This window comes from Neovison vison, chromosome 2 (genome assembly GCF_020171115.1).
Source record: "Neovison vison isolate M4711 chromosome 2, ASM_NN_V1, whole genome shotgun sequence".
Lineage (NCBI taxonomy): Eukaryota > Metazoa > Chordata > Mammalia > Carnivora > Mustelidae > Neogale > Neogale vison.
Genome location: NC_058092.1, coordinates 58,185,202 through 58,197,992, shown reverse-complemented (window position 1 = coordinate 58,197,992; position 12,791 = coordinate 58,185,202). Strand labels below are relative to the sequence as shown.

The window sequence follows — 12,791 nt, the reverse complement described above, 5'->3', positions numbered from 1 at the left end:
TAATTCCTGCTTCATGTAGTTGCTCTCAGTACTTTATGAAATACTGTTTAAGAATTTAGTACAAGACCCGGGACGCCTGGGTGGCGCAGTTGGTTGGACGACTGCCTTCGGCTCAGGGCGTGATCCTGGAGTCCCGGGATCGAGTCCCACATCAGGCTCCCAGCTCCATGGGGAGTCTGCTTCGCTCTCTGACCTTCTCCTCGCTCATGCTCTCTCTCACACTCTCTCTCTCTCAAATAAATAAATAAAATCTTAAAAAAAAAAAAAAATTAAAAAAAAAAAAGAAAAAAAAAAAAAAAAAAGAATTTAGTACAAGACCCGTCATAAAATACATGCTCAGGAAATATTTTCTCTTTGTATCAGTGAACCCTGATAAATTCATTTCTAAATCCTCTGAGGCCCCATATGCAGGGGTGAGTATATTGCTGGGTGCCAGGTATGTATTGCTGTGTGTGTGTGTGTGTGTGTGTGTGTTTGTGTGGTGTGTTGGTGTGGGCAGAAATCAATGTATGTGCGAAACCCAGTAATAGTTTATTTCTTAGAAAAAAAGTCTAGCCCCGTGCTTCACATATATAATGCACTTAAATTGAATAAACCATTTATCGATGGTTTAAGATTATGTACTCAGCAAAAGGTCATAAAACTACTGGAGACGTTTAAAAATAAAAATTTCAAATGCATGTTCAGAGGTAGAAGTCAAAGACTTAGTTCAAAATGTAATAAAGTTTTCTCATTTTTCCTTTCTTTTATAAAAACATTTTTAAAAATAAAAACATATTTTGAGGTTAGTCTTGAGTCCCAGTTAAGCAGCCCTTATTTTGCATAGTTCTGATGTGAATGCATTTCAGTCATCATGATTTCATTAGATAACATCATTCCCCCATCACCAAGCTCAAACTTCAGTATATTAACTGTGAGTAACTGCATAAAACATAAACTTCACTTTTAATTCTTGGGCCCACAAATCACTATGTAAATAACGGATGGGCATCATGTGATTCATCACATTCCCTCTTTCTAAGGCTGTCAGTGATTCGTCCCTAAACATCTGTCATTGGGTTCACACCACAAATAGTACATCATGTGGTTGTTTTGCCTTCTTGTCAATCAGTAGAGAGATACTATAGGTGCACTAATTTAATATTTATACTGTTGGAAAATGCTCTTGATCTCCCTAATTCTCTTGGTGATTTAAATGAAAATGTGAAAACTTAAATAACTTCATTAACGCTGCCAATGGACCAAGGAGTTATTTCAACTCTGAAGACCTGTTAGCTTACACAGACTTTGGAATAGGCTATCAATGCTACAGCTGGAGATCATATAATTTCTTTAGCTGAGTTGTGGAAAAAATATGACATAAAGTGTACAAATAAAAATATGCAAGCATCATGGCAGGAAGTCCTGGCAAGTACTACGCATGCATTACAGCAGAAATTTTCACCACACCGTGTAGACAACATTGCAGGACCTGCACAAACATAACTGGAGTTACAGAAGAGGCAGCTGACTGTGGGGATGCTGCCTGCCACTTGCAAAGGACCGTACACATGCTCCTGTAGGAACTTAACAGCAAGCTTGTTGACGTAAATGAGGAAAGTGGTTGTAATGAAAAGGATGAAGATGTCTTAGAGAAAGTGACGCTGGTAATAAACTTCGCATTAAAGGAACTCTCAGGGATGTTTCATGACATGGAAAGCACAAAGGATAGAAGTCTGGATGCTTCTTTAAGCTTAAGAAGACAATTCACCAATGTACAGGAACAATGTTCACTCTGAAATATGATTTACATGATGAAAAGAAGGCAAATATGTTCAAAATAATCTTGATAACTTTTTTTTTACAAAAAGCCCACTTTAATTCTTGATGTTCACACTGTCTACAAAGATAGCGAACTAGACGAATATTAGTTTTAGTATTTTTCTATTTCTTTATACACTTATAATCAACCCTAATAGTGTTTAATGTTTTAAAAAGGTTTTAAAGATCTTCAGACAGAACTCTTATAGTTTTGCCTCTTGGATTATTTTTTTTAAAAGACGGTATTTATTTATTTATGTATTTGACACACAGAGAGAGAGAGAGAGAAAGAGAGAGAGAAAGCACAAGCAGGGGGAGTGGAAGAGAAAAGGGGGGGGATGCAGGCTCCCCGCTGAGCAGAGAGTTGACCCATGGGGGCACTATGGCAGATGCTTAATTGACTGAGCCACCCAAGTGCCCCTCCCTCATTGATTAAGACTGTTGCGTGGTTTTAGCTTGAATGGTTGTTTTCACAGTCCTTCCCTTCTGTGCAAAGTGAGAATTTCCTGCATGGAAAAAGACAATGTTTTGACTGCACTATGGGCTGTCCTCAAAGAATTTTACATCTGAAAGAATTTTACATCTTTGGGTTACAGAGAAAGCTATTAGATGCAAAATACACACTCTTCAATGATCTCAGAAATTCAAAAGATTTAAACTCATAACATTCCAGCTGACTTTGTTAATGGCAATCTTGTTATGAATCACTTAAAGTATTTTACTACGGGATCCTTGGCAAAAACAGTTACATGACATTCCTCAGATTATCACTGGCTTTCAAAAGATAGAGCAAAACAAGTCAAGTTGGTCACCACAGAAAGACAAGCACTGTATGATCTCACTTGTATGTGGAACCTAAAACAAAACGAAACTGAGCTCATAGATACAGGGAACAGATTGGTACTTGCCAGAAGTGGGGATAGGGAATGAGAGAAATGGGTGAAATGTGGTCAAAAGGTGCAGACTTCCATTTACAAAATAAGTAAGTCATGTGGATATAACATCCAGCATGGTGGCCATAGTTAGCAGTACTGTATGTATTGCATATTTTAAAGTTGTTAAGAGAATGGATTTTAGACATTCTCATCACAAGCAAAAAAAATCAAAACCTATGTATGGTGATGAATGCTTCCAGACTTATCGTAGTCATCATGTCACAATATACACAATATTGAATCATTATGTTGTAATGTTGTATACCTGAAACTAATATGTTATGTCAGTGGTATCTTAATAAAAATACATTCATTTACTTTTTGCAAAAGTAAGATAGACCTAAAGGTCCTCCTTTTTTTTTTTTTTTTTTAAGAATTATTCTCAGGAGTCTATAATTGTACACATTAAAAGGAAAAACACACTGCAAAGAAAGTGTAAAATACTTTAAAACAGCACTTCCCAAACTTCAGAATGCCTATGAATCAGCAAGAGAACTTATTAAAATTCAAATTCAGAGTCAGCGTTGTGGTGGGCCTAGATCTTGCATTTATAACAAGTTCATAGGTGATTAAATTCTGCTGGTCCTAGGAATACACACTGAGTTAGTTGTAAGGCTTTAAATAAAGTCCCTGCAAATATTTCAAGAGTAGCATTTAAACATACAGACACACACACAAAATAGACGTGCTCATAAAATCTAAAATCTATATAAATATTACAATAATTGTGCACAGTAAAGCTTTGTCTTAGTTCACACATAAGTACAACTACTAAAGTAGGCTACTGAAGGTAGTAATGCTTGAAATTAAACAAAATTAATAGTACTGACTTAATTTTCTAAAAATACTCTCTACATTTTTCTCTAGTTTGGTCTTCATGAATTAGTTTTGGCTGGGAAGATATTATTGTATCATTAACTCTCAATTACCTACCTAGTAAGTAAGAAAGATTATGAATATATTACATGGATAATCTGTAATTTCACTTTAACATCATTCATGACTATGAGAAACCATTAGATACTATTAAATGTTCTATTAACATAGATGCTAACAAACATAAAAACAAATGGATTTGGGCTTCACTTTCTTTGTTTAGTTTTAAGTCAATAGAAATAATGTAATTATGTAATAGAAATAATGTAATTCAGTGGAAAATATTCAGACAGGCTAGGGTTCCAATTCTAGTGTGACCACTTAATAGCTGAGAAAATTTTGTTTATGATTAATTCTTGTTTTCCCATCTGTAAGATTGGTTGATAATGTCTAATGCTGATAGTTTCAAAGAAGATTAAATGTATGCTAAGCCTATGGTATATATATATACATATAGTATATATATATACTATATATATGTATGCTAAGCCTATATGTATATATATATATACCATAGTATATATATATGCATATATATATATATATATGCATATATATATATATACCATGGTATATATATATACATATATATATATGTATATATATATACCATGGTATATATATATATATGCATATATATATATATATGCATATATATATACTATGGTATATATATATATATATACATATAGGCTTAGCATATACCATATATGTATATATATATATATATATGTACCTCCACCTTAGAACAGGTCATTTTATTGAAGTGTTTTATATATATATTTATATATATATGTATATGTATATATGTATATATTTATATATATGTATATATATTTATATATTATATATATATTTATATATATGTATATGTATATGTATATATGTACATATATATATATGTATATATTTATATATATGTATATATATATTTAATATTTTATTTATATATATATATATTTAATATTTTATATATATATGTATATATGTATATATGTATATATTTATATATATATGTATATATATATATAAAACACTTCAATAAAATGACCTGTTCTAAGGTGGAGGTACCCTGAAAAAAAAATTTTTTTTTTAAAGATTTTATTTATTTATTTGAAAGAGATAACAAGTAGTCAGAGAGGCAGGCAGAGAAGAGCAGGAAGCAAGCTCCCTGTTAAGCAGAGAGCCTGATGCGGGGCTTGATCCCAGGACTCTGGGAGCATGACGTGGGCTGAAGGCAGAGACTTAACCCACTGAACCACCCTGGTGCCCCTGAAAAAAAATCTTGAGTGATATTTCTGAAATATGTGAAAGTTATCCTGTGATATTTCCTTTTTTTTTTAAAGATGGTATTTATTTGACAGAGAGAGATCACAAGTAGGCAGAAATAGAGAGTGAGAGAGAGAGAGAGAGAGGAGGAAGCAGGCTTCCCGCCAAGCAGAGAGCCCAATGCAGGAGTCGATCCCAGGACCCTGGGATCATGACCTGAGGCAAAGGCAGAGGCGTAACGCACTAAGCCACCCAGGCACCCTGATATTCCCTTTTTAAAATACATTGTTTCCTATAAATAAAACCTTCTAGTAGGTAAAATGTAAAACTACCTTCAATTGATTAGTAAGGCATTGGAGATGCCTTAATTTAAGATGATGTGTAGAATTTATTTGTATTTGCGAAGATTTAGTAGAAAGGGATATATAGGAATAACTTGGAGATACTGTGGGTTGGGTTCCAGACTACCAAAATAAAATTTATGTCACATTATGGTGAGTAAATCGAATATTTTGTTTTTTACATAATATTTCGGTTATGTTTATATAAACTTATGTTTATATAAGTTATGTTTATACTAAATTACAGTGTACTGTTAAGTGTACAATAGCATTATGTCTAAAAAATGTACATACCCTAATTATTTATTTATTTATTTATTTATTTTTGGCTATAAAATACTAACCATTATCCGAACTTTCAGTGAGTCATAGTTCTTTTTGCTGAGGGACTTGCTTTGATGTTGATGGCAACTGATGTTGATCAGGGTGGTAGTTGCTGAAAGTTTTGTAAAATTTCTTAAAATAAGACTATAGTGAAGTTTGCCATATCCTTTACTCTCCCTTTCATGAACCATTTTTCCGTAACATATGATGCTGTTTGATAGCAGAACTTCTTTCAAAATTGGGGTCAGTCCTCTCACACCCTGCTGCTGCTGTATCAAATAAGTTTATGTAATATCCTTTGATGTCTTTTCAACAATCTTCACAGCATCTTCACCGGGAGTAGATTCCATCTCAAAAAACCAGCCTCTTTCCTCATCCATGAAAAGCAACCCCTCATTCACTGAATGTTTTATCATGAGAATGCAATAATTCAGTCATATCTTCAGGCTCCACTTTTAATTCTCTTGTGACCTCTACTACATTTACAGTTACTTCTCCACTGAAGTCTTCAACTCCTCAAAGTCATTCATGAGAGTTGCAATCAACTTCTTCCAAACTCCTATTAATTTTAGTATTTTGACCTCTTCCCATGAATAACAAATGTTCTTAATGACATCTAGAATGATGAATTCTTTCCAGGAGGCTTTCAATTCACTTTTTGCAGATCTATCAGAAGCATAACTATCTATAGCAACTGTAACCTTACAAATTGTATTTCTTAAATAATAAGACTTAAAAGTGAAAAGGACTCTTGGATCCATGGGCTGCTGAATGGATGTTGTGTTAGCAGGCATGAAATCATCCATCTCATTGTACATCTCCATCAGAGCTCTTAGGTGAAAAGGTGCATTATCAATGAGTGAGCAGTAATATTTTGAAAAGAATCTTTCTAAGCAATAGGTCTCAACAGTGCACTTAAAATATTCAGTCAATCATGTTGTGAATTGATGTGCTCTCAGCCATGTTTTGTTGTTCCATTTATAAGCACAGGCAGAGGAGATTTTAGCAAAACTCTTAAGGGTCCTAAGATTTTTGGAATGATAAATGAGCATTGGTTTCAACTTAAAATCACCAGCTGGGGGTGCCTGGGTGCTTCACTCAGTAAGCATCTAACTCTTCAGTTTGGATCAGGTCATGATCTTCTTGTTGTGGCATTGAGCCTTGCCTCAGTCTCCACACTGAGTGGGGAGTCTGCTTCTCTCTCTCCTCTCTGTCTCTCTCTCCCCTCACCCTGTGTGCATGTATGTGCCTGTGCTCATGTGCTTGTGTTCTCGCTCTCAAGTACATTAACAAATCTTTAAAAAATGAATAAAATCACAAGCTAAGTAGCCCCTAACAATAAAACAATTTTTTTATTTAAATAAAGTAAATAAAACAATAACAATAAAGTAGCCCCCTATCTTTTGAAACTTTGAAGCCACACATTAACTTCTCTCTAGCTGTGAAAGTCCTAGGTGACATCTTCATTCAATAGAAGGCTGTTTCATCATTTTCACTGAAAATATGTTGTTTAGTGTAGCTGCCTTTATTAATTGTTATAGTTAGATCTTCTGGATAACTTATTGTAGCTTCTACATCAGCACTTGCTGCTTTACCTTGCATGTTTATGCTATGGAAACAGCTTCTTTCCTTAAACCTCATGTAACGACCCTGCTAGCTTCCAAGTCTTCTTCTGCACCTTCCTCACCTCTCTCAGTCTTCAAAGAATTGAAGAGATTCTTGTTCTGGATTAGCCATTGTTGGGGCAGGGAATGTTGGGGCTGGTTTGATCTTCTAACCACACTATGAAAACTTTCTGTGTATCAGCTATAAGACCATTTTGTCTTCTTATCATTCATGTGCTCACTGGAGTAGCAGTTGTAATAAAAGAAAAGAAAAAACTTTTCATTTGCATTCACAATTTGACTGTTCAGCACAAGAGGCCTAGCTTTTGGCCCATCTTGGATTTTGACTTGCCTTCTTTGCTAAGCTAAATCATTCCTAGCTTTTGATTTAAAGTGTGAAATGTGCAACATTTCCTTCTACTTGAATACTTAGAGACTGATGAATTAGTTAGTATTTGGCTTAACTTCAATATTGTTGTGTCTCAGCAAATAGAGAAAGCCAAGGAAAGGGAGGAATATGGGCAAACAACTGGTTGGTAGATGAGTGGGAACAAATGACATTTACAGATAAATTTGCTGTCTTGCATAGAGGCAGTTCATGGTGCTCCTAAACAGTTACGGTCATAACATCAAAGATCGCTGATCACAGATCACCATAACAAATATACTAATGATGAAAAAATTTGAATTATTGTGAGAATTACCAAAATGAGACATAGAGTCACAAAGTGAGAAAATGTTGGACAAATGGCACTGATAATGCTGCTCAGTACAAGGTTACCACAAACCCTCAATTTGTAAAAAAAAACTCACTATCTGGGAGGTACAATAAAATGAGGTATGTCTATAATAACTAAAGAAAGAGATAAAAAATTTGTTTGAAAAGGCAAGTTGCTCAAATAGCTACTGCCTGAAAGCATCAGGATACCCCAGGAGTTAAGAGACCAAACTGCAGCCAGCCAGCTGGGATTAGAGTCTGGACTTGAACAATTACTAGTGGCAATATCCTTGTCAAGTTACTTAATTACTCTGTACCTTAGTTACATCACTAGGCACAAGAGGGTGATAACGGTAGTTAACCATGTGTTACGAGGACTAAATACAGGTAAAACACTTAGAATGGGCCCATAATGAATGCTAAGTAACTTTGCAATTATCCTTATTTTCAGAGATTGTAAAATCAATTTCATTTAACGTAAGCCAAGAATCAAGTTTTAGACTCTACCCTTAATTTTGTCATTAATATTAGGTAAGTTGCTTGTGCTGCTTCTAAACAATGCAAGAAATTAACAAAATTGAAACAATTCTTTTCTGTAATGTTTACTCACTGAAACCACTCAGTTTTTGTTCTAAATCCTACAGGCGAAGATGAATTCACTCAAATCATGGTGGAAATTTGTTGGGAATAGTCATTCATTTAGAGGTTTTACCCATGAAACAACCATGTTGACTGATTTTGAACAGAGTTACCATCATTGTCAAGACAATATACTTTTCCTTTGACCCATTTTCCCATTCTTCCAAAGTAATTACTTCTCTTTCCCTTCTTTTGGACTCTTTAGGAAGTTAATTAGGTTGATTGAAAAGAATATCTGTAATTTTTTTTTATTATGGGAGAAAAATATTACCCAAATATAAAATTCTATTCAGTATTTTTTTAAAGTGAACATTTCTAAAATTTATGAGTAGAAATAGCTTTGTTCATTGCAAAAGACCATAAAAAAGATTCTATATGCCTCAAGACAGGATTCTGATTTTTTTAACCAACCAAAATATAGAGACATTTATGTTGCATTTATAATTTGGCCACAACACATATATGGTCACAGTCCTAAAACACCGAGGCAGGGAGTGCAGGAGAAAATAGGCAATAAAAGACGATGGCTTTTACGTGGAAATCATTGCTGGTTTTGTACCTTAACTGAAATCTTATACAATCTGTGAAATTCCATTTGATCATTTCTTTGTACCTTTTTCAATAACTTTATTTTTTCTATAAGGATAATTCTGTCACTTTGGGAAATACATGACAATCTTTTTCTTTTGTTTTTAAATTCCTCTCTCTAGAAGCTTAGACTTTACAACCAAATACTATGATTCTAAAGGCTTATTCTTGAGGACTCTGCCAAAAAGCTCAAACAGTTTCAAACAGTGATTTTCTTTCTTTCTTTCTTTTTTTTTTTTTTAAGGTTTTTTTAATTTATTGGACAGAGAGAGATCACAAGCAGGCAGAGAGGCAGGCAGAGAGAGGAGGAAGCAGGCTCCCTGCTGAGCAGAGAGCCCGACGCGGGGCTCGATCCCAGGATCCTAGGATCACGACGCGGGGCTCGATCCCAGGACCCTAGGATCACGACCTAAGCCAAAGGCAGAGGCTTTAACCCACTGAGCCATCCAGGTGCCCCGATAGTTCTCAATCTTTAGCATATATCAGAATCCCCTGAAGCGCTTGTTTACACAGAGCCTGCTGGCCCAATGTCCAAAGTTTCTCGATTCAGTAGATCTGGCATTGTCTCAGAACGTGCACTGCTAACTAGGTCCCTGCTGAAGCTGATGGCGGCTGATCAGACAACCACATGCTGAGAACCACTGGTTTAAATGAGACTACGGAAGTCTTGAATATTGTGTAAAGGAATTTGAGTTTTACCCAGTGAAAGCTGTGTGTGTGTGTGTGTGTGTGTGTCTGTGTTTTGTCTTTAATTTCTTAACTAGTATAACATTTCATAATAAAAAATTCAAAAACTACAGAGAGTATATAATAAAAAGAGGTCTCTCTGTTTGTTCTGTTCACCAGCCCACACATTCTCTTCCCTAAAGCTGTGTACATTTCTAGTTTCTTATATATCCTTCCATGATTAGGAAACAGAGGGAAAAATGTTTTTAGCATTCAGGTATCTAGAATAAAGTTCACTGATTTTCTTGTTATAACAGTCTAGTACCTAGACTACTGGAATTTACTATCTAGGATATTAACATCATAAAGGCTAAAGATCTGGATCAAAGAACTAGAACATTATAGATGTAGGTAGATATTATAAATTAGGAAACTAAGCCAACAGAAAGGTTAAATAACTTGCCCAAATTCATACACTGAGTGGCATAGCCATGGTTCACACCTATGTTGTTTGGCTCCCAAGCCAGTGCTCCTTGCATTATCCCTCAGGAATTTGAGGCCCAAGAAGAAAAAGCTTACCCAGCTTTGCTTAGTTACTTAGATTTTCTGATTCCCAGTCCAACAGTCATTCTGTTTGACTATACTCAATGAGGGAACGAGTTTTTAAAATTCCCATTCAGATTTTTGAGTTTTTATTGCTTTGACCAAGGCTATGAAGCTAAGAAAGAGAAGGTTTAGTATGTATTTTCTCTTCCTGTGGAAAATCCTTTGCTTCTAGAGTAGTGGGACCCATTAAATTACCAAGTATTAGAAAATGTGTGACTCAACTATTATGTATAGTAAGAGGCATCACAGGTCAACTAACAGCTTAGCTTTGAAATCTGTTAAGTTTTCTCAGCCTCAGTCTCTGTTGATAGCGAGAGGGAGATGATAATACACATAGAAGATGGTTAATGGGGGCTTTAACTAAATAGGAATGTGTGTAAAGCACCAAACATGGTATTTGGCACAATGCAAAAAAAGGTTATTAATTATTATTTTTCATTATACATTCAATTCATACAGTGGCTGGAACTTCTGTGTACAAATTAAGGTTTGACAACAAAATAATCAATTTTATGTCATTTCATACAAAAGTCATGGAATCCACTTCAACTGTGAAAAATGTTCAAATATTAATCCTAGCAGTTTTTAATATTGGACTACTAAAAATGACCCAAGATAATTCAAACATTGAAACGTTCTAAGTGCAGAATGAGAATATAACTACAGCAGATCATAATATATCTAGGATTTTGGTATCCAGAGTTCTAGGTAGAATGTTTCTATCTATACTATTCAACGCTTTATGAGTAGAATAAATGCAGACTATTCTACTCTTTACCTTGGGGTGCCATTAAATAAGATCCTAATCAAATTTTACCTTTAGGACTTGCACCAAACCTCTGATCTATCAATTTTGAATTCTCTAAGAAAAACAAAGCTATCATTGCTATTGTTATTTTTACTTCATACAAATTGCTTATTAAGGTATTCTATAAAATTTTAGATATTTAGTTTATTTTATGCCATACGTGCAAATACAAAACATTTGTATTCAGGTGTTACCTTGAAGTAAGAATGTAAGTTAGACAATGGCTCTCGTAATTTTACTATATAAAACATGATGTGATATAGAACAGATATCTTCAAAATTGGTTGGTCTTAGGACCCATTTGCTCTCTTAAAAATCACTGGTAACTCAAAGAACATGTGTTTATATTTTTTATATCTATTGGTATCACTATATTATAGATTAAAACAGGAGTTTTAAAAAATAATTAGTATCTATTAAATAATAATAGTAAACCTTTAACATGTTAATTAACATATCTTTATTCCAAGTAACCATATTTTTTCTAAAAAACATTTAGTGAAAAAGGTGACACTACTTTATTTTTGTAAATCTCTTGAATATTTGGCTTAATGGATCTCTTCTCTGCTTATGTATTCGATCTGTTGTGACATATTGTTCTAACTGAATTATATATAACAATGTCCAGCCTCACATAGATATGTAGTTGAAAAAAGAAGGAATTTTTCAGTAGTTTTTTTTGATAATTGTGATTTTTTTCTTTGATACGACACCAAAACTCAACAACCACCAGTTTTTTAGGGGATAACTGCAATGTAGAATCTGAAATTATATCAATGAGTTTTCTTATTCTTCATACCAATACATTAAAATCAACCAGTCTATTTTGCATTTTGAATGGGTCTTTTACTCATGTCTGATTTTGTAATTCATACATTGGTCATTTGGAAATACTGCTTCACGGAGTTATACAGATTTTCAAGATGTTCACACATTTATAGCACAATATCAACAAATTACATTAATTTATATCACACTAGTCTTATCAGAAAAGCTTGTAAGTATTGGGAAGCTGTCAGGGTCACAGTGGCAGATAGGAATTTTCCAAAATTCCAATTTTTGCTTGATAGCTCAAATTTTACTGTGAGTGACAAATACTGTCAGTTGTTCTCCTTGAAGAGACAAGCTCACTTAGTTCATTTTCGACAAACTGTCTGCCCCCCCAAAACCCAAGTTTAAATAACCAGTTTGTTAGTCATTCTTTTTCTTAAAAAGACTATTTTTTTTTTTTTTTAGAGCTGTCTAAAATTTATCACAGTAAAATTGAGAAGAAGGTACAGAGATTTCCCATACAATTCCCACTGGCTTCTTTCTGTCTTTCTTTTTGTTTGTTTATTTTTTTCACCAGTTTTTGTTCTGTTTTGTTTTGTTTTAGTTCATTCCTCTAACACTTCTCTTTCATTTTCTCTCAAACAATAATCAAAGGAAGGTAATGGCACTTAAAGAAATTTAAAAACATGAACTTTATAATAAGATTCTTAACCTTTATCCCTGCAAGCCAGTAATCAACCTTGAATTGAATAGGCCCATTTATCTTTGATGAGTCATTTTCTTACTTTTAAAGGCAAATAACTTTATTTTTTAGAAATAACATTTACAGTACTATTTTATAGTACT

At 34.0% G+C, this 12,791-nt stretch overlaps 1 protein-coding gene across 4 annotated transcripts in view; it reads right to left on the bottom strand.

Annotated features, from left to right (window-relative positions):
• The window catches only part of LRRC7 (leucine rich repeat containing 7), a 562,518-nt gene that overhangs the window by 118,691 nt on the left and 431,036 nt on the right, over positions 1 to 12,791 (bottom strand). The gene's annotated exons all lie outside the window — the stretch shown is intronic.